The sequence below is a fragment of the Chiroxiphia lanceolata genome, chromosome 23 (assembly GCF_009829145.1).
Source record: "Chiroxiphia lanceolata isolate bChiLan1 chromosome 23, bChiLan1.pri, whole genome shotgun sequence".
Classification (NCBI taxonomy): domain Eukaryota; kingdom Metazoa; phylum Chordata; class Aves; order Passeriformes; family Pipridae; genus Chiroxiphia; species Chiroxiphia lanceolata.
Window position 1 is genome coordinate 7,323,417 of NC_045659.1, and position 19,826 is coordinate 7,343,242.

The window sequence follows — 19,826 nt, forward strand, 5'->3', positions numbered from 1 at the left end:
AAAAGATTTAAAACTGTATTATAGGAAATTATTCTATCCTAATTTGCCATTTGGGAACATAGTGTGGGTGGGTGAGAGGTAAAAATATTCTCTGAGTATGTAAGACTCAAACGAGTTAAGTTCAACCTGAGGTTCAGCCAGTACTGACATAAAAGACAACTAAACCTATTTGCATCAGGAGAAAGTTTAATCCCTTAAATTGAAACTACACAGCAAATGCTCATGAATGTGTGAACAATCCGACTGTGAACTTGGATGCCCTGCTTTCCTACAGCCCTCTCCAGCATAAAGGGAGTATCCCTATTTTTCTGTGGGTACCTTAGATTTGGAAAGAGCAATTCCAGAGCTAACTGCTGCCATGGGTGTCAGGGAATTACATTTCTGTTACCCAGTTCATACCACAGACATCGTCATCATGCTGTGGAAACCAAAAAGGTAAAGGAGGGGATGGCCAGGATCCATCATAGATTTTGAGTACTCTCAGAGTACAGTCTAGTACTTGTATTTTTTAATAATATTTTCGTAAGTTTCTGCTGCTTGGTGTCATGGGAGATAATTGTCAACTAGTTGGGTATTTGGTCTGGTCCATTCTTATATCAGACTACAGAGACATTTATCACAAAAGCAAAAATAATCTCAGTCTAAGTAGGATAACCCAAATCAGTCCTTTTTCCTGTGGTTTGGGGAGTGCATCATTGCAGAAGCTCCTCTCAAACTCCTCATAAATTTTTTCTTAAGAAGTTTTTCTGTGTCAGTGTCGCAGTCTGATGAGACTGAACTGTTTGCTAAAGAGGATGAGTTATGTGTTGAAAGAATCTTAGATGATGTAGGATATATACTACTTCAGGCCTGCTTGCACAATCCGGCCTGCGTGCCGGACGGCAGGGACCTGTGTTCTCCAGCAGCAGATGTGTGTCCTTGAGCAGCAGATATCAGAAAGCTGCATAGAGGAAAACAAGGAAGGAGGTTGTTATCCAGAGTGTGAGAAACCAGAAGATGGGGGGGGGCCTGGAAATGTGCCTTGGCTAGTAGAGCCAATAAAGTTATAGATATAGTGTGTGAAAGTAAATGTAACCAATAGAAAGTTAGAATAGAGCGTGTGAACCCTGTAGGACCCTTGATAATGTGTGTATTTTTGGGAATAAAGGTAGAGCATTGATTGTACCTCTATGAGGATGTGTCTCTGACTCTCGAGCTCGTATTTGCATCTTCTCGTTTTAGTTATGAGGTAGACCAAACTCCTCTCTGCAATCGTAATGTCAAATTAAGGGGTTTTACTCGAGGAAAATGTGGAAAAACAGAAGAAATAACAACCCTTTATTAAAAGATATATGTATGTTGGCAAAAACAGTAACAAAAAAAACCAATCCTAGAAAAAACAATCCTAGCAATCCTAGAAAAAACAACAACAACAACAACAACAACAACAAAAAGTCTAAAAGAATACTTCTCTGTCCTTTAGCACAGTCCTAATTGTGGCTTGCAGGGGGTACTGTTGGATTGCTGGAAGGTGCAGGGTCTGCAACGCCCTGTTGTGGCCGGCAGGGGGCACTGTTTGGTCGCTAAAGGTGCAGGGTCAGCAGGGGACGCTGTTGGACCGCCGAAGATGTAGGGCCTGCAGTACCCGTCATGGTCAGCAGGGGGTGCTGTTGGACCGCCGAAGATGTAGGGCCTGCAGTACCCGTCATGGTCAGCAGGGGGCGCTGTGGGATCGATGAAGCTGTAGGACCGGCAGTACCCCGTCATGGTCAGCAGGGGGCGCTGTTGGACCGCCGAAGATGTAGGACCTGCAGTACCCGTCGTGGTCAGCAGGGGGCGCTGTGGGATCGCTGGGAGGTGCAGGACCTGCAGTACCTGGTTGTGGTCGGCAGGGGGCGCTGTGGGCTCCGGCAGCCACCCTGTGGGCAGAGGGGTCTGGAGGGAGCAGCCCCGGCCGGCAGGAGAAACCGAGAGGGAAATAGGGGGGGGCCCCTTTTCCTCAACAGAGGGAAGGGGTGAGGGAAAAAAAAGTTCACCCCCCAAGAGGACTCACTGTTCCCAGATGGTAGTGTTCCAAGGTTCTCCCCTCTTTCTCCCAGCAAGCACAGACCTCTCCGATGAAAAGAAACAGCAAAGACTCGTCGGCCCCGGCGGGAATCACAAGACACTGGTGGTGCAGGGCTGATAGTCAGGTCTCACCAGGACGAAAAAAAACAGGGAAGAGAACTAGCTCCCAGACTTTCCTCTAGAAATGCCTGAAAACAGTCCCCATCCCTGTCCTGGCCCGAGTACTCTGCCGTCTCCCCTGTCCTCCCCGTCTGCCCAAAACATCCCCCCCTCCCTCCAGCAGTTAATGACCCATTAAACAGATCGACCAGTTCTTTTGTAAGGCTAATCGACTCCCTTCCCCCTTCGAACTCTGTTTCTCTTACAGGGAAAGCAGGGAAAGGAAAAATTCCTCTCTCAGATTTATAACCCATAACAGTCAGTATGATGCATTGTTATATTAAACCAGTAAGAAAGAGTAGGATCTTTCCTCCCACACCAGGATTCTTTTCAGTCTCCACATATTCATCTTGAGTCTGGTAGTCCCTGCTGTCCTGATTGTCAAAGTTAGACACTTAACTGGAGCATGACAGAGATTCCTGCCCAGTCTGTGGACCCAGCTCTCCTTCCCAGAGAAGAGAGTATAGGAACAGATGATATGCAGAGTCTCACCCAGAAGTTTAGAAGATGGAAGTTTAGAGGTGCCAGTTGTTCTCTTCGGTCCAGAAGTGGTGTCACAGGCATACTGTATCATCTTCATTGCACTCCCAATTGGTAGAGCTGCCTCGGGATAGACTGTTATGGGTTATAAATCTGAGAGAGGAATTTTCCCTTCCCCTACTTTCCCTGTAAGAGAAACAGAGTTTGAAGGGGGGAAGGGAGTCGATTAGCCTTACAAAGGAACTGGCCGATCTGCTTAATGGGCTTTTAACTGCTGGGGGGAGGGGGGGGTGTTTGTGACAGAGCCGGGGAGGACACGAGAGACGGCAGAGTGTTCGGACCAGGACATGGGCGGGGACTGTTTTCGGGCATCTCTGGGGGAGGGTCTGGGAGCCAGCTCTCTTCCCTGGTTTTTCCGTCCTGGTGGGACCTGCCTGCCGATCCTGCACTGCCAGTGTCGTGTGATTCCCGCCAGGGCCGACGAGTCTTTGCTGCTTCTTTTCATCGGAGAGGTCTGTGCTTGCTGGAGAAGGGCGGAGAGCCTTGGAAGCACTATCATCTGGGAACAGTGAGTCCTCTTGAGGGGTGAATTTTTTTTTCTCCTCTCACCCCTTCCCTCCATTGAGGAGAGGGGGTCCCCCCTCCCTGTTTCCCTCTTGGTTTCTCCTGCGGCCGGGGCTGCTCCCTCCAGACCCCTCTGCCCGCGGGGGGGCTGCCAGAGCCCACAGCGCCCCCTGCCGACCACAACCAGGTACTGCAGGTCCTGCACCTTTCAGCGATCCCACAGCGCCCCCTGCCGACCATGACCAGGTACTGCAGGTCCTGCACCTCCCAGCGATCCCACAGCGCCCCCTGCCGACCACAACCAGGTACTGCAGGTCCTGCACCTCCCAGCGATCCCACAGCGCCCCCTGCAGGCCACAACAGGGTGCTGCAGACCCTGCACCTTCCAGCGATCCAACAACATCCCCGGCAGGCCACAGTTAGGACTGTGCTAACGGACAGAGGAGTAACCATTTAGACTTGTTGTTGTTATTGTTGTTTCTTGTTACTGTTTTTGCTAACATGCATATATCTTTTAATAAAGGGTTGTTATTTCTTCTGTTTTTTCCACATTTTCCTCGAGTAAAGCCCCTTAATTTGACATTACAATTGCAAAGAGAGAGGAGTTTGGTCTACCTCATAACTCATTCTCTTTAGCAAACAGTCCAGTCTCACTACGACTGCGACATTTACCATGAATGAAACTTCAATGATCTGTTTGGAAGGAAGTCTAGCAAGTACAGGCAATTTTTCCTGCTAACTGTGTCCTAATTACCTCTAGATTTGAGGTAAATTAACACATCAAAAATCATAGTTTTATTGATTCCTAGGAAAAAGTATAGCTTCAAGGAATAGCTTGGAAAATGAAGAACCTGAGTGCCGATAGCCTGTGTGGGTAGAGCTCTCAGTACAGTGTATCCTATGCCATTATTATTTGCAATGGCACCACCATTAACATTCAGCATTTTTCATGTGTAGAAATCCAACCGGGTTGGACTCCCAAGGAAGTTTGTACTAATAGCTGCTTTTCAAATCTGATAAACTGACATATAACCAGATAAACTTACTTGCCTATGATTATCAAGAACAAAACATCAGCAACTTTTCTTTTGTAGCAGTCTAGCAGCAGCATCCCAGCTGTGATATTATCTTCTCCACTGGTTTCTGGCATTGCTGTCAGGCAGATAATGACCATACTGTATTTACATTCATTCTGTAATTCCAGTTAGCATTATCAGACAGAGCCTCAGGAACATTGGCTGAAGATTTCCTCATCACTACAAAGCTTGATTTTTTATGACACAGTAGTTATCTCTCGATTCAGGCAGCATTCCTCACTGGATAGGAATGTATACTTCAGTATTTTTCACAAACTGTCCACTCAAATGGGATCATGTCTATTTAATATTCCATCTGTCGAGCATGACTAATTGTTTATTTACACAGAAATCTAGGGGAAGAAATAGTACTCATGAAAAAGCACACATGCTGTAATGGGCTTTTAAAGGTGCAAGAGGATCAAGATTTGGGTTTGGCTGGGGGAGAGTTAATTTTCTTCACAGTGGCTGGTATGGGGTTGTGTTTTGGATTTGTGCTGAGCACAGTGATGATAATAGAGATGTTTTTATTATTCCTGAGCAGTGGCTATGTAGAACCAAGGCCTTTTCTGGCCTTTTCTGTACCACCATGAAGACAAGGAGGCTGAGGGTGCATGGGAAGGTGGAAGGAGACACAGCTGGGACAGGTGACTCCAACTGACTAAAGGGATATTCCAGATCATATAACATCATGTTCAGTATATAAAATAAGGGAGAGAAAGAGGAAGGGCAGATGTTTGAAGTGATGGCATTTGTCTTTTGAAGTAACTGTTATGCGTGATGGCATGGGACCCTGGTCTCCTGGAGATGTCTGAATACCTGCCTACACGTGGTGTGCTGGTTTTAAAAACTCAGCAGGGAAAAGTTAAGACTGCTTGAGCTGTCCCTTATGATAGTGGAGGAGGAAAACAAAGAAAATAAGACTGTGAGAGGTTAAAAACATTAGTTACAATTTTACTGAGGTAAAATTTGCAAATAACAAAACAATACAGAGGAAAAAGAATGGTTTACCCACAAAATCAACAAAGGCAAAGAAAATTGCTACCTGGACACCCCACCCCTAGGGCAAAAGCAAAATCAGTTCCCATTTCCACTGCACCAGCTCCATGTGGCCCGGGAAAACAAAGAAAACACTGTGGCAAACAAATGATCCAACGCTTTCGCCAACTGGACAAAAACAATGGGGAAAACACGGGCAAGGTAAAACCAAGCGTGATGTAGAGGATGCAGAATACACACTTTGGTCACCCCCTCATAGTGCAAAACTCCATCTCCTACCCCTCTAACTACAACACCATGGGAAGCAGGGAATTAATTCTTTGTTTGGCTTTGCTTCTGCTTTCCTTATTAAACTGTCTTTATCTCAATCCATGAGTTTTCAGTTTGATTCTCTCCCTGATCCTGCCAGTGGGGGAGCAAGCGAGTGGCTGCATGGTTCTTGACTGTTTGCTGTGGTTAAACCATGACAGTGGACAATACATTTTATCTGAAGTACAGGTATACATATACAGAGTGCACAAAAACTGAATTACAATTCTGACTTTTGTCCAGGAGCAGCCCTTGACACCTTGAAGGTCACTCCAAGCAAGTGACTCATCTCTGCCTGTGGAAAACTACATTGATCTGCCTGTGGAAAAGTAAAATTACTTCCCTGGAGTTTGTGCAGAGAGAGTTTTTCTCAATGCAGGAGGCTGAGGCTGAGGCCAGTGCATAGGTCCTTTTCACCAGGCCAAGCACAGTATTTGCCATGCAAGCTTCCTGCAGGGTGGCTGAATTTCCAGTACTTGTGATATTCCACCCTGGACTTCTCTTGAGGCAGTTTGTCACTCTTGCTAAAATATACTGGTAATGTCATAGTGCCAACTAGGATGAGACTGATATGACAATATTTTTTCAAACTCTTGAATAGATCTGAAGACATGCAAGGTCTAAAGCAAAAGGGTGCTACACCACATCCCTGAAAATGACATAGAACTTCTGTAAAGAAAACAAACTTCAACAAATTTAGCCACTGTTCACAGTTTGAAAGTTTTCTAGCTAAAAGACTCCAGGAAACACTCTAGTGACATGTCACAGCTTTTGTTATGTCTGCCCTTATCAAATGTGTGTCAGTGAGATTAAAAGCAGCGGAAAAAGCAGAGCCACACACAAGCTCTAAAGAAATATTTCACAGGGAAGTGAATTCTGTGCAGCTGATGGCTTAACATATGAAATGCATCCTTGCTGCCGTGCTTGCAGCAGTGATGATGTCAATATTTTAATGAGTCATGCTTAACTATCACCTTAGCCCTGTATTCTCAGGATAGTTGTACTACAGACAGGGGTTAGAAATGCTCTTTCTTTATTCTGTCAATCATGGCCAGGCTTTGTGAACGAAGATTTGGGAAACCCACATTTGCTACAGGCGCACTGGTGGCTAAAGAGACCAATGCAAGATAGACAAGATGGGTTGCAAAAGGCACAGCAGAAAGACTCCTTGGATGGTATCGGCAGGATACGATTCTTTCTGCGTTGTCTTTTGTTTTCGATGGTGATCCTGCGTGCGTTCTCAAAGGAAGCAGCAGCGTTATAGATGGTGTGTCTCCAGACCTCCCGATTGGAAGCCAGGGTAGGCCAACAATGAAGATCAATGTGGCCAAGGCTGAGATGTTCAGGGAGTCCTTGTATCTCCTCTTCGGGGCTCCTCTCTTGCGGCAGCTGGTGGCAAGTTCACCATAGAGCATGATCTTAGGGAGGCGATGGTTGGTCCTTCATCCTGGAGATGTGCCCTGCCCAGCACAGCTGTGTTCTCAGTAACATGGCCTCAATACTCGTAACTACTGCCTGTTCCAGAACAGATGTATTAGTCTGTTCTGTGGATAATAATCTGACCAGGGGATGTTTAGGATTGTATGGAGACAGCGTTGATGGAAGTGTTCTAGGAGTCGCAGGTGGTGGCAGTAAATGATTTGGACCCATATAGGAGAGTAGACAGCACAATGGCTCTGTGTACCATAGTGAATTTATGCTGATACTTTTGGTCTGTGTTTGGCCCTGCCACCTGTGAAAGCTTTGCTCTTTCCCTGCCAAGTTATGCGAAAACAAGCACTTATAAACGGGAAAGTTGTCCTTGAAGAGAGTTTCTTGTATAAACTGTTTTAATTGGTGTCCTGTGATTGGTTACTTTTCCGTCAAGGGCATTTGGAGGAGAAAGTGATGATGAAGTGAGGAAGGCTCGGCCCCAGACTCAATTAAGATGGACCCCAAAACACTCTGAGTATGCGTGCGGGGATTTCCAAAGTTCTCATGCATGCACAGAAGAGGTGCACTGACGTAACCAGGAGGTGGGACTGAGGGCCTCTGGTGGGGCGGTGCTGACCACACCTGGGGAGGTTGTAGTCTCTCAATTAATTGTTTAAAAAGCAGATAGTGCTCTCTCAGGGGGAGCTAGCTTTACTTCAAGGACAATGTTGCCTTTTGGCAGGGACGCTTGCCAGCTTGTTAACTTACTGACTCTCTGAGGATGCCCCTTCTGCTATGGGTAATTATAGGTATGCTAGGTCGGTAAGATAACTTTATAGGCAACAACTGGGTAACTGAGGAGGTCGCGCTGGGGGCTTATTCCTCTCCTCGTTCCTCCCTTTTGGGTTTGTTCATTTTCTTGGTCACCTTTTTGTAATAAATATTGGGTTTTTTGTTGAGCTAGCAACGGTGTCCGTTTTTCGTGTCTGTATATCTTGGACCTTTTCCCTGATAAAGTAACCCCTCCCCGATACACTCTGTGAACACTGATCTTTGTATTTTCTTCAAGTGTTTATTTCGCCAAACTCATTTATGGAGTGTTCTGAAAGATCTATATGCCTTTGCTCACCTGTTGTCTATCTCTCCGTCAATCTTACTGTCCAAGGAGATGATGCTACCTAGGTAATTAAACTGCTGAACTGATTTGAGCTCTGATTTGCCAATGGTGATATGGGGATGATGGAAGACTTCCTGAGGTGCAGGCTGATAGAAAACTTCTGTCCTCTTCAGGCTGACTTCCAGCCCAAAAAGCTCAGCAGTATCTGCAAAGCAGGATGTTAAACGCTGCAGAGCTACTTCTGTGTGAGCGACAAGGGAGTCAACGTAAAGCAGCTCACGGACAAGATGGTTTAAGGTCTTAGTGTGGGCCTTCAGTTGCCTTAGGTTGAACAGGCTTCCATCAGTACGATATTGAATGTAGATACCATCTTCTTCATCGAGGTCTGCCTTGGCCCTTTGGAGCATCATGCTGAAAAAGATTGTTAATAGGGTTGGTGTAAGAACACAACCTTGTTTCACACCACTGTACATTAGAAAGGGCTCAGAAAGTGCATCGCCACATCTGACTTGGCCATGCTGATCCTCATGAAGTAGGATGATCATTTTAAGGAACTTAGGGGGACAACCTAAACGTTCCAAAATCTGCCACAGACCTTTTCTGCTCATAGTATCGAAAGCCTTTGTAAGATCAACAAAGGTTACATAGAGATCTTTGTTCTGTTCCCTACACTTCTCTTACAGTTGTCTGAGAACAAATACCATGTCTGCAGTACTCCTGTTGATCACAGTTTGCTTAATCATAAGGAACCTCAGAGGGGAACTTTGGTCACAGTGTTTCCCTCTGAGAGGATCCATCAGTATGTGCCTTTGCCTCTGTGATGTTTTTGCAGTGGCCGTCCATATTCCCAGAGGAGCAGAGTCACAGGTCTGCATGAGGGGATTGAGTCTTCCATGAGCAGATTGGCAGATGACTCCAAGTTGGCTTGCAGGGTCAATGTGCTGGAGGGTAGGAAAACTGTGCAGAGGGACCTGGACAGGCTGGATCTCTGGGCTGAGACCATGGGCCTGATGTTCAAGAGTGCCTTTGGTGCCTTTGGTGCCTCTGGTCGCAATAACCCCTGCAGCTCCAGGTTGGGGGCAGAGTAGCTGCAAAGCGTCCCCGTGGGAAAGGCCCTGGGGGTGCTGATCGACAGAGGCTGAACCTGAACCAGCAGGTGCCCAGATGGGCAAGAAGACCAACAGCATGCTGGCCTGTATCAGAAATAGGGTGGCTAGCTGGAGCAATGCAGCGATTCTTCCCCTGGACTGGGCACTGGTGAGGCCACACCTGGAGTGCTGTGTCCAGCTCTGGGCCCCTCAATTCAGGGAGAACATTGAGGGGTTGGAGTGGATGGAGAGTAGGGCAACCAATGGAGCTGGGCAAGGGTCTGGAGTGCGTGTCCTGTGAGGAGCAGCTGAGGTAGCTGGGGTTCTCCAACTTGGAGAAGAGGAACTGGCAAGGCCTCGGGTCCATACAGTGTCAGGCGAGGACTGAGAGCCCCCAGGGAGGAGGAAAGCTGGGCAGGCACCAAGGCTCCTGGGTGTCTTCTGTGATAGTTAAATTAAGCCAAATTATTTAAATTTGAAAAGTACTAAAAATTTATTATAAGATTTATTGAAAATGCAAATAAGGAAAACAGCGCACTGGGCGACCGGGGAGAGCTCTGCTCTGCTCACGGTCCGCAAACGCAACAAAAAACCACCAACATTTATACCCTTATTAATTTCCCCTCCCACAGTCACTTGTCATCTCTTCATTGGACTCAGGTTCACGGGCTCCATTCTGTTTGGTCCTTCTTTCTCGGGCTTCTGGTTGCTAGGGACTTTCCACCAATAGTTTGATTAGTCCGCTGTCCTTCAGGCTTGGTATGTGGGACTTTCCAGATGGCAGCTCTGGTTCCTCTTTATTGTCCTTGTGCTTGACCTTCTGCTCCTTATCTGTCTCCTACTTGCCTTATAAGTACACTTGAACAATGCACTTTTAGAATAACAGGATATAGTATACTCATTTAGCAAAGCATAAAAATTTGTCATGTCAGCATTCTGGTTAACTTATGATTTTGCAGCTTAAGCAAAGCTTTAACTATATTGGTATAAAGCATATTAATTTAAGATATAATTTGAGATATTATATTATATTTAAGATATAATTTGATGAGCAAATTATTTATTTCATCATTACTCACATCTTCCTTGCCAACCCTTTGCCCGAGGCCCCGAGGCAGAGGTGGGACTCAACCCCTGCACAGCAGTTGGGTTCAGGTTGAGCCCCAGAGACACCAGACCCAGGCGACCTGAGCTCTTCTTCCTGCGACGTCTGCCTGGGGCAGCCCAGCCAGGCCTGAGTCTCTCCAGGAGAGGCCAAGCCCAGCCAGAGAGGGCTCAGCCCTCTGAGGCTGCACTCACTGCAAAGGGAACAAAACATTGGCCCAGAGGACATCCTGCCCCCAAATGGAGAACTGGAAATGTTACCCACCCAGTGGGTGGGGCTGCAGTCTGTGGGTGTCAGCCTTTGGTTCTTGGGTTCCAGGGGCCACCAGGAGTCAGGGAGCCGGGCTGGGGACCATGGGCAGGACTGGTTGGAATTACCTCTGGTGCCTGGCCCAGAAAATGGAAGTGTCCCCATGGGGGTAGCTTGAAAGGGCCCAAGAAGTAAATGCTGCCTCAGTGCAGCCTATGGCAGAGGTGAGTGTGCAGGGGGGAGGAGGTTGGGCCAGACGAGAGCCTTGGGCAGGGCCTGGTGCTACTACAGGAATCTCTGAGCCAGCCCAAGGGCCATGCTTTTGGCAGGTGGATTGACACGTCCAGCTCTCTGAAAGATAAGTTGAGGGCTCTGACTTAGAGAAGGGATGAGAGCCGGATACAGGCTTGGGAATTGCTGGGAGGGCTTTTGAAAGGAGCATAGGGGAAAGAGGTGTCAAAGAACAAGTCCCTTAGGATGAGTAAGTGGAGAGTCTTAGTTTTGACCCTACCTCTAGGATGTGCAGGGCAGAGAGGAGAATCTTCCCCACGTAGGATACCTGTGAGTCCATCTTGGCAGTTCAGATAGGCACTTCTTGTCAGAGGTCATTCTGTGAGCGCCTTTTTGTTCTTTCTTTCCAGGTGGGATGCAAGTGGCGAGGTGAACTATCGGCACCGGAGGGCAGTCGAGCAAGGTGAGCCTTTTACTGCCAGACTGAATTAGATGTGACTTCTGGCAGGCTGTATTTTTGGTGAATCTAAGCCCATCCCTTATCGTTTGTTTTTTCTCCCGATGGTACACAACCTGACAGTGTCAGCGGAATGGGAAAGAGATCCTTGCAGTAACAGGTCAGTGTAAAGGAACCTCAGGGGGAACTTGGGTCACAGTGTTTCCCTCTGAGAGGATCCAACAGTATGTGCCTTTGCCTCTGTGATGTTTTTGTTTTGGCCCTCCGTATTCCCAGAGGAGCAGAGCCACAGGTCGAGGAGTCGAGTAACAAGGTCGGGTGCTCTTCCTCTGGCCTGGTGGGCAAGGGCAGGGTATTGCAGGGCTCCGCAAGTAAGCATTCCCCTCTCTCTTTGGAAGTGCCGTCCCAGTAGACTTTGGAAAGAGATGAGCATTGCAGGTGAGTCGGGGAGGTAGCAAGGAGAAACAGGGCTCCAGGTAACTTTCAGAAATGCCACCGAACTTCTTCTTTCCCTATCCCGGGTGTGCCATGCAGTGAGAGCCCACAGGCTGCAACTTTGGCCCGAGCCAGGGCCTTGAGGTCTTCAATGTGCTTAGGAGACAGTGAATGGCGAAATGGTTGGGTTTTGGGCAATGTGCTGCTACAGTCATGCACTGATTTTGGTTTCCTTTCTTGGAGCTGACAAAGGGAATAACCCAGCATTAGGTAGTTCGTGACATCAGAAAGGTGCCCATGGCAAACAGGTGGGGTTGCACTGTGGGTATGTGGGGCATTTGTCTTTTGGTTTCTTGGGGGCATTCTGGAATGGAGGGAATAGGCCGTGACAAAAAAAGTGGCCCATGGCTCACAGGTGGGGCTGCGCTCTGACACTGTGGGGCGTTGGTTCTTTGATTTCCAAGGGTTATTCTTGAATGGAGAGGATAGACCATGACATCACAAAGGGGCATGAGTTACATGGGTTGGGCTGCTCTGTGGGGTTTGAGGTGATGGTTCTTTGGTTGCCAGGGAAATTCTGGAATTAAGAAGATAGACCATGACATCACAAAGGACCTGATGGCACAGAGGTGGGGCTGCACTGTGACATTGTGTGGCGTTGGTTATTTTTTTCCAAGGGCCATTCTTAAATGGAGAGGCTAGGCTGTGACAAAGGGGTTCAAGGCACATTGCTTTGGTTATTCTGTGCAATGTGAGGGGTTGGTTCCATGGTTGCCAGGGGATTCCGGAATGGAGAGGATAGGCCATGACATCACAAAAGTGACCATGGCACACTGGTGGTGGTGCACTGTAACATTGTGGGGCATGTCTTCTTTTTTTGACAGGTGCAATTCTTGAATGGAGAGGATAGGCTGTGACATCACAAAGGGGCACATGGTCAATGAGTTGAGCTGTGTTCTTTGGTTGCCAGGGGCCATTCCGGAATGGAGAAGATAGGCCATTACATCACAAAGGGCCTGAAGGCCCAGAGGTGGGGCTGCACTGTGACATTGTGTGGCATTGGTTCTTTGTTTTCCAGGGGTCATTCTGGAATAAGGAGGATAGGCAGTGACATTACAAAGGGGCCCATGGCACATGGGGTGGGCTTCATTTTAGGGTGTGAGTATCAAAACTGAAAATGGACAAAGAATCTTTGAAGACCAAAGGTGCCCGCCCAGGACGCTCATACTGTACACGTAGTGCCAAGAGTGATGCACAACGGCATGTGAGAGACGGAGGGTCATGTCTTTCTTTCCTAGCTGGAAGGGTAGTGGTTCGCTGGCAGGAGCCCTGTTCCTAAATGGACCATCCGAGGGCCAAGATTGAATATGGACAAAGATTCCTCCCAGACCGAAGGTGGCTGCCCAGAAAGTTATTGCTGTGCACGTAGAGTCAAAAGTGCTGCACCAATGGCAGGTAAGAGACGGAGGGTCAGGCCTTTTTTTCCTGGTTGGAAGGGAAGTTGTTTGCAGTGAGGAGAACGGCCCCACACTGGGCCGTCCGAAGTCCAAAAGTGAATACAAAGATTCCTCCCAGACCAAAGGTGCCCACCCAGAAAGCTCTTGCTGTGCATGTAGGGCTGAGAGTGGCACAGCAACGGCAGATGAGAGACAGAGGAGCATGTCTTTCTTTCCCAGTTGGAAGGGCAGTCATTTGCGGGGAGGAGAGCGGCCCTACACTGGACCGTCCGAGGTTTAAAACTGAATACAGATGAAGATTCCTCCCAGACCAAAGGGGCCCTCCCAGAAAGCTCCTGCTCTGCACATACTGCCGAGAGTGCTGCATCAACGGCAGATGAGAGACAGAGGGTCAGGGCTTTCTTTCCTGGCTGAAGGGCAGTTGTTCACGGGGAGGAACCCCATTCCTAAATTGGCCGTCTGAGGGCCAATATTGCATATGGATGAAGATTCCTCCAAACCAAAGGTGTTCGCCCGAAAAGGTCTTTTGTGCAAGTAGTGCTGAGAGGAGTGCTGCACAAATGGAAGGTGAGAGATGGAAGGTGAGAGCTTTCTTCCCTGATTTTAAGTGCAGTCTTTTCCAGGTAGTAGCCCCGTGCCTAAATTGGCCATCTGAGGACCAAAACTGAATACGGACAAAGATTCCTCCCAGACCAAAGGTGTCCGCCCAGAAAACTCTTGCTGTGCACGTAGTGCAGAGAGTGACGCACAAAGGTATGTGAGAGATTGAGGGTCAGGGCTTTCTTTCCTGTCTGGAAGGGCAGTCGTTCATTGGCAGGAGCCCTGTACTTAATCGGCTGTCCAAGGGCCAAAATTGAATATGGGCGAAGATTCCTCCCAGACCAAAGGTGTCCACCCAGAAAGCTCTTGCTGTGCACATAGTGCCGAGAGTAACCCAACAACGGCAGCTGAGAGACAGAGGGTCAGGCCTTTTTTTCCTGGCTGGAAGGGCAGTGATTTGAGGGCACTAGCACTGCGCCGAAATAACCCTTGTGAGGGCCAAAAGTGAATACAGACAAAGATTCCTCCCTGACCAAAGGTGCCTGTCCAGAAAGCTCTTTCTGTGCACGTAGTGCTGAGGGTGGCACAGCAACAGCAGATGAGAGACAGAGGGTCATGTCTTTCTTTCCTGGCTGGAAGGGCAGTTGTTCACAAACAGGAGAGCTGGTGCCAGTGCCCAGAGGAGCAGATGGTCTTACATAAAGGAACAAGCGTCAACAGCTGATGATTTGAATTTAGTTAAAGCATTTCCTGTATTTTATCATCCCAACAATTGCCCTGTCTGGGAACCCATCCCCCTCCCAGTACTGAAGGATACAAAACAAGCCATTACTGATTTTGGGTTAAACTCACCTTATGTAATAAGGGTGCTGCATTCACTCTTTGCTGCTTACACATTCACTCCAAATGACATAAAGGAGTTGATAAGTTTTTTCTTCACTAATATGCAAGGAACACTTTTCCTAGACGAATGGCAAACTCACATTCCCCAGCATGCCCAGTGAACCTCAGCAACCACAGGGACACCAGTTTTGGAGTCCTTTAATAGGCTTTTCGGAGTTGGACCTTATATTTCCAAGGAGGCCCAAACTAAGATCCCTATGAATGAATTGGACATTTCAAAAAATCTAGCTATTCAAACCATTGCTGAGGCTGCTGAACCTACACCTTCATACACACAAGTACAACAAAAACCAACAGAACCATTTGTAGACTTTGCAGAAAGGCTAAAGAAAGCCATTGCAAAACAAGTCAAACATCCAGAAGCTCAGGATGCACTATTTTTAAGATTGGCTATAGAACAATCTAATGATGATTGCCAGCAAATACTAAGAACTCTTAGAGACACCACTCCTATGGACGTGGTTAAGGCATGTCGTAATGTGGGATCTGGGAATTATAACAAATCCCTCCTGGCCGAAGTCCTGGGGGCGCACAAGGAGGCTACATGCCACCAGTGCAACAACCTGGACATTTTAAAAAGTATTGCCCTCAACTAAAACCTAGGTACCTACAGTGTCTCCTGGGGATAAAGGTTGTTTCCTGTTTTCAGCCCTGCCTACCAATTTACAGCCCAACACCCAAAGTCGCATACAAAGATTCCTTCCACACCAAAGAGGTCATGAGAGAAAGCTCTTGCTGCCCATGGAGTCCCCAGGCTGACACAAAAACTACTCCACAAAACCAAAGCTTCCAGTCTTTCTTTCCTGGGGATAAGGGCTTTTGTTTTCTGTTTTCAGCCATGCCTCGCAACTGACAGCCTGACTCCCAAAATTGCATACAAGCAAAGATTCGTCCCACACCAAAGGTGCCAACACAGAAAGTTCTTGCTGCCAGTGGGGTCTCCAGGCTGACAAAAAACTCGAACCACCAAGTCAACGCTTCCAGGTTTTCTTTCCTGGGAATAAGGTCTGTTGTTTCCCGTTTTCAGAACAGCTTCCCAGTTGCCAGCCCTGTTCCCAAAATTGCATACGGATGAAGATTCGTCCCAGAACAAAGGTGCCAGCACAGAAAGCTCTTGCTGTTCTTGGAGTGCCCAGCCTGGCCTACCAACTGAACCACACAGCCAAAGCTTCCAGGCTTTCTTTCCTGGGGATAAGGGCTGTTGTTTCCTGTTTTCAGTCATCCCTCCCTACTGCCACCCCAACTCCCAAAATTGCATACAAAGGATCCTTCCACACCAAAGGTGCCAGCACAGAAAGTTCTTTCTGCCCATGGAGTCTCCAGGGTGACAAACCACCTGAACCACCAAGCCAAAGCTTCCAGGTTTTCTTTCCTTTGGATAAGAGTTACTGATTCCTGCTTTCAGATCTGCCTCCCAGCTGCCAGACCTATTCCCAAAATTGCATACGGACGAAGATTCCTCCCATAACAAAGGCACCAGGACAGAAAGCCCTTCCTGCCCCTGGATTCCCCAGGCTGATCCACCAACTGTACCACCAAGTCAAAGCTTCCAGTCTTTCTTGCCTGGGAATAAGGGCTGTTGTTTCCTCTTTTCAACCCTGCCTTACAACTGTCAGCCTGACTCCCAAAATTGCATACAAAGATTCCCTCCACAACAAAGGCGCCAGCACAGAAAGATCTTGATGCCCATGGAGTCGCCAGGCTGACAAATCAACTGCACCACCAAGTCAAAGCTTCCAGGCTTTCTTTCCTTTGGATAAGGGCTGTTGTTTCCTGTTGCTGTCAAGAACAACATTCAGGAAGTTCCCTGCTACATAAAGCACCACTGAAGAGCTGAAGATGGTGACCGTACAGGATGGGGGCACAGAGCCCTGTCCCTTCCACAACCAGGCCTCCATGAATACTCTTGAAGGACCAACAGTGACCAAAATAGTCTGATCTGTGACCCTGTTTTCTGTACCCCTTGCTAAAGGGGCCCCAGTGCACTCATCACAGAGCAGTCCCTTGCAATCACTCTTCCCAGCACTATCTCTCCACCTCATAAGGATTGTTTGTCCCCCATGGAGGAACATCAAATGAGCATATCTGCACTGTAAAGAAGAGAGTTAAGCATTCACACTGTGTGTGTGTGTGTGTGGAGAGGCCAGGAAGGACAGTGTCTTGAGATCACTTCGTTTTGAGAGTCACATCCTCTGGGAAACGACCTGAATGCAGACCTGGGATGTGCTTCTGTGAACAGAGCTGCATGTGTCTGTCCCTCAGGCCACGGGGCATCTCAGAGAGGGGCAGAGCAGGGTCTCTGACAGCCCAACCCTAGACTATGACCAACAGGGTGTAACAGGGACCGGGAGATCCCCTCTGCCTGAGGACCTGGGCTCACTCCAGCAACGGGGCTTCTCTTTGGGCTGCTCCGTCCCTCGTGTTGAGCGCAGGATGGGAGAGCAACTTGCACAACTGGGCCCTGTCTGTGCCAGAAGCTGAAAGGAACAGCCTGGAGACAGCACACGGAAGCTACTGCTGTCAGGGAAGGGGAAAGACCACAGGAAGGCTGAGGGGTTGCCATGCTGCTGGAAAGGCTGTGTCCCACCTGCTGGAGCTTTCCTAGGAGGAAGCCCGAGACAGAGACACTGCCCCACACTGCAGTTGGAAAGGTGGACAGAGGGGATGAGGAGAAAGAAATATCCCTGTAAGGGCATTGCTGTGGGAGGAGAAGCATCCAGAAGGAGGAGGAGATCATTCCATGTGTGTATTTAAAGAAACAGAGTGTGAGGGTGGGCAGCGGTCTGGAAGGGTTGCAAATGGTAGGGGTGGATGACACCGGATGGGTGTTTGCAGCCTGCAGGAAAACAGAAGCAGTTGTGGGACAGGACAGGACAAGTTGTGCTGGAGATAGCCAAGGGCACTGACAAGGCATGTTAACTATTCCTTTTAGGACCAGAGCTTGTGTTTGCTTCATATATGTCAGAAGATTGCTTCAAAACATATTTTTGCAACCTGACCTTATCACCACCAATCACAAACCTTATTAACCTGTCACAATTTGTATTACTAAAGAGTGTTATTCCCTGAACTGTTGGAGTGAGTTCTTTCAGTTACCAGTGGTGGGAAACTCTTCAAAAGGGTCTGCTGAGGGGTCTTCATGTTTTTGGTTGAGATCCCCCTGACAAGGGCACTCAAATCACCCCCTGATCTTGTGAATCTTTACGTGAAGGATCTCATTACAAGATGCCACAGACTGGTTGGACACAAGGGTCTCGATTTTCCTGGGGGCACTGACAGGCAAAAATCTTAACTCCTTCCTTTTGGGTGGCATTAAATTACTGCAGTGAAGCAGGGTTGTCAAGGAAAATCTACTGCAAAAATAAAAATCTCTACCTTCCCAGGCTGGGAAAGACTTGGTTCAAAGGTTTCAGAAAGTTAAGGAGAAAATTGTGGTATGCATGGAACAAGGTCAGGCTAAGCAGAAATGTAAGGAAGGAAATGGTAAAAGTAAACTTCGTGTAGTGTTATAAACCTGTTTCTCTTGTGCACAAGAAGAAGTTAAAAAATCACCTGCTTCTGAATGGATTTCTGATGTTGATTCTACTGTTTTGAAACCAGAAAATGTGGTGTTGAAGTCATCATTAGCCTTTGAGAGGGAAACAGGAGAAAAATCAGATCAACTTGTTGCTAAAAATGAGCTGCTTCAAACTGAGGTTGACCACCTTCAGAGTCTTGTTGCACCAGAGTGCAGAGAGAAAACTGTTGCTAAAGAAACAGTCTCCTGGTTTGGTCAGGCAACTTCATAAACCAGTGTCTTACCCTGGCATTGAGACTTGGGAAACCACAGAGAACCCTGATTCTAAGTCTGAGGAGAGACAGAAACCAGGAGACTTTGAAGTTCAGCTGATGTTTCTACAGTCTCCCAGCTTTCCTCACATTAATGAAAATTGGCTTATCAGGATAATGAGGATGCAGCTTCTGCTATGGGGAATTGTAAGCATTCTGGGGTCGGTAAGACAACCTGGTAAGTAACACTTGAGTGAATGGGGGGTTGTCTTAGGGACTTGTTTCCTTTCTCTTTTCTGTCTCTCGGTTTCTCATTTTGTTTGCTACTTTCTTTGGAATAAATGTTGTTTTGTTCAGCTTACAACTGTGTACTGGTTTCGGTTTTGGCAATCTCCCTGCTACACGCAGACATAACAAACAAATGACAGCATCAGCAGATGCGTTTCCATTCCTCTTTCCCATCCCATTCCCCATTCCTCTTCCCTTCTCATTCCCACAGCCAACACACTATTTCACTTCTCACTTGAACAAAGCTCTTTTCTCCTTCAAGCCCCTCAAAGGCACCAAGGACACATAGGAGACCACATACAAACAGTACTCCTCTTCCCACTTGACATCACCTTCCCCCTCACTGTTCTAGAGGGAACACCATGAATCTGCTCACAGAGACCTCTCATTTCCCATCAGCAGCTCAGCACAAGGAGCTAAAGGAGCTCAAGCCTTAGGCCACAAGAACTGACAGCGAGGAAACTTTGGGAGCAAACTACTGCTGCTAACACGGACCCAGCTGAATCCAGCACACGATCACAGAATCCAAGAGTCCTTCAGGTTGGAAAAGACCTCTAAGCTCATTGAGTCTTGTGCAGCCCCTCCCCGACCGCCTGCAGGGACTGGATGATGCTTTGCACAAGCACCAAAAGGAATACTGTGAAAACCATTGCCTGCAGGAGGACACAGAGAAGGACTTGGTTGGGACTGAGAAGGAGGGAGCTGGCGCTGGGGGAGCGGGGACGGGAGCCTCGGGGATGTGACGCAGCAAGGACAGGGGCTCAGGCAGTTGACAGGCTGCAAGGCCTCACCCCCTGCCCCAGCAGCAGCACCGGGCCCTGCCCAAGGCGCTCCTGGCAGGGGGCTGGGACCTGCAGGTAGGGGTAGAACCCACTCCCTGGGGCGGCCTTGCTGCCCCGGCCCTCGTCCTGCCCAGCCTCTCCCTTTGTGTGCGCTCCCACAGCACAGGCTGCAATGGGCAGCATCCCCTGACGGGCCCTGCAGAGCTGCGCCACGGGGACACTTCCCTTTTATGTCATAGGCACCACAGCCTGTCCCAGCCAGCCCTGCCCATTGTCTCCACCCCGGCTCAGTGACTCACAGTGGCCCCTGGCAACCAAAGAACCAAAGCCCCACACCCCCAGAGTGCAGCCCCACCCATC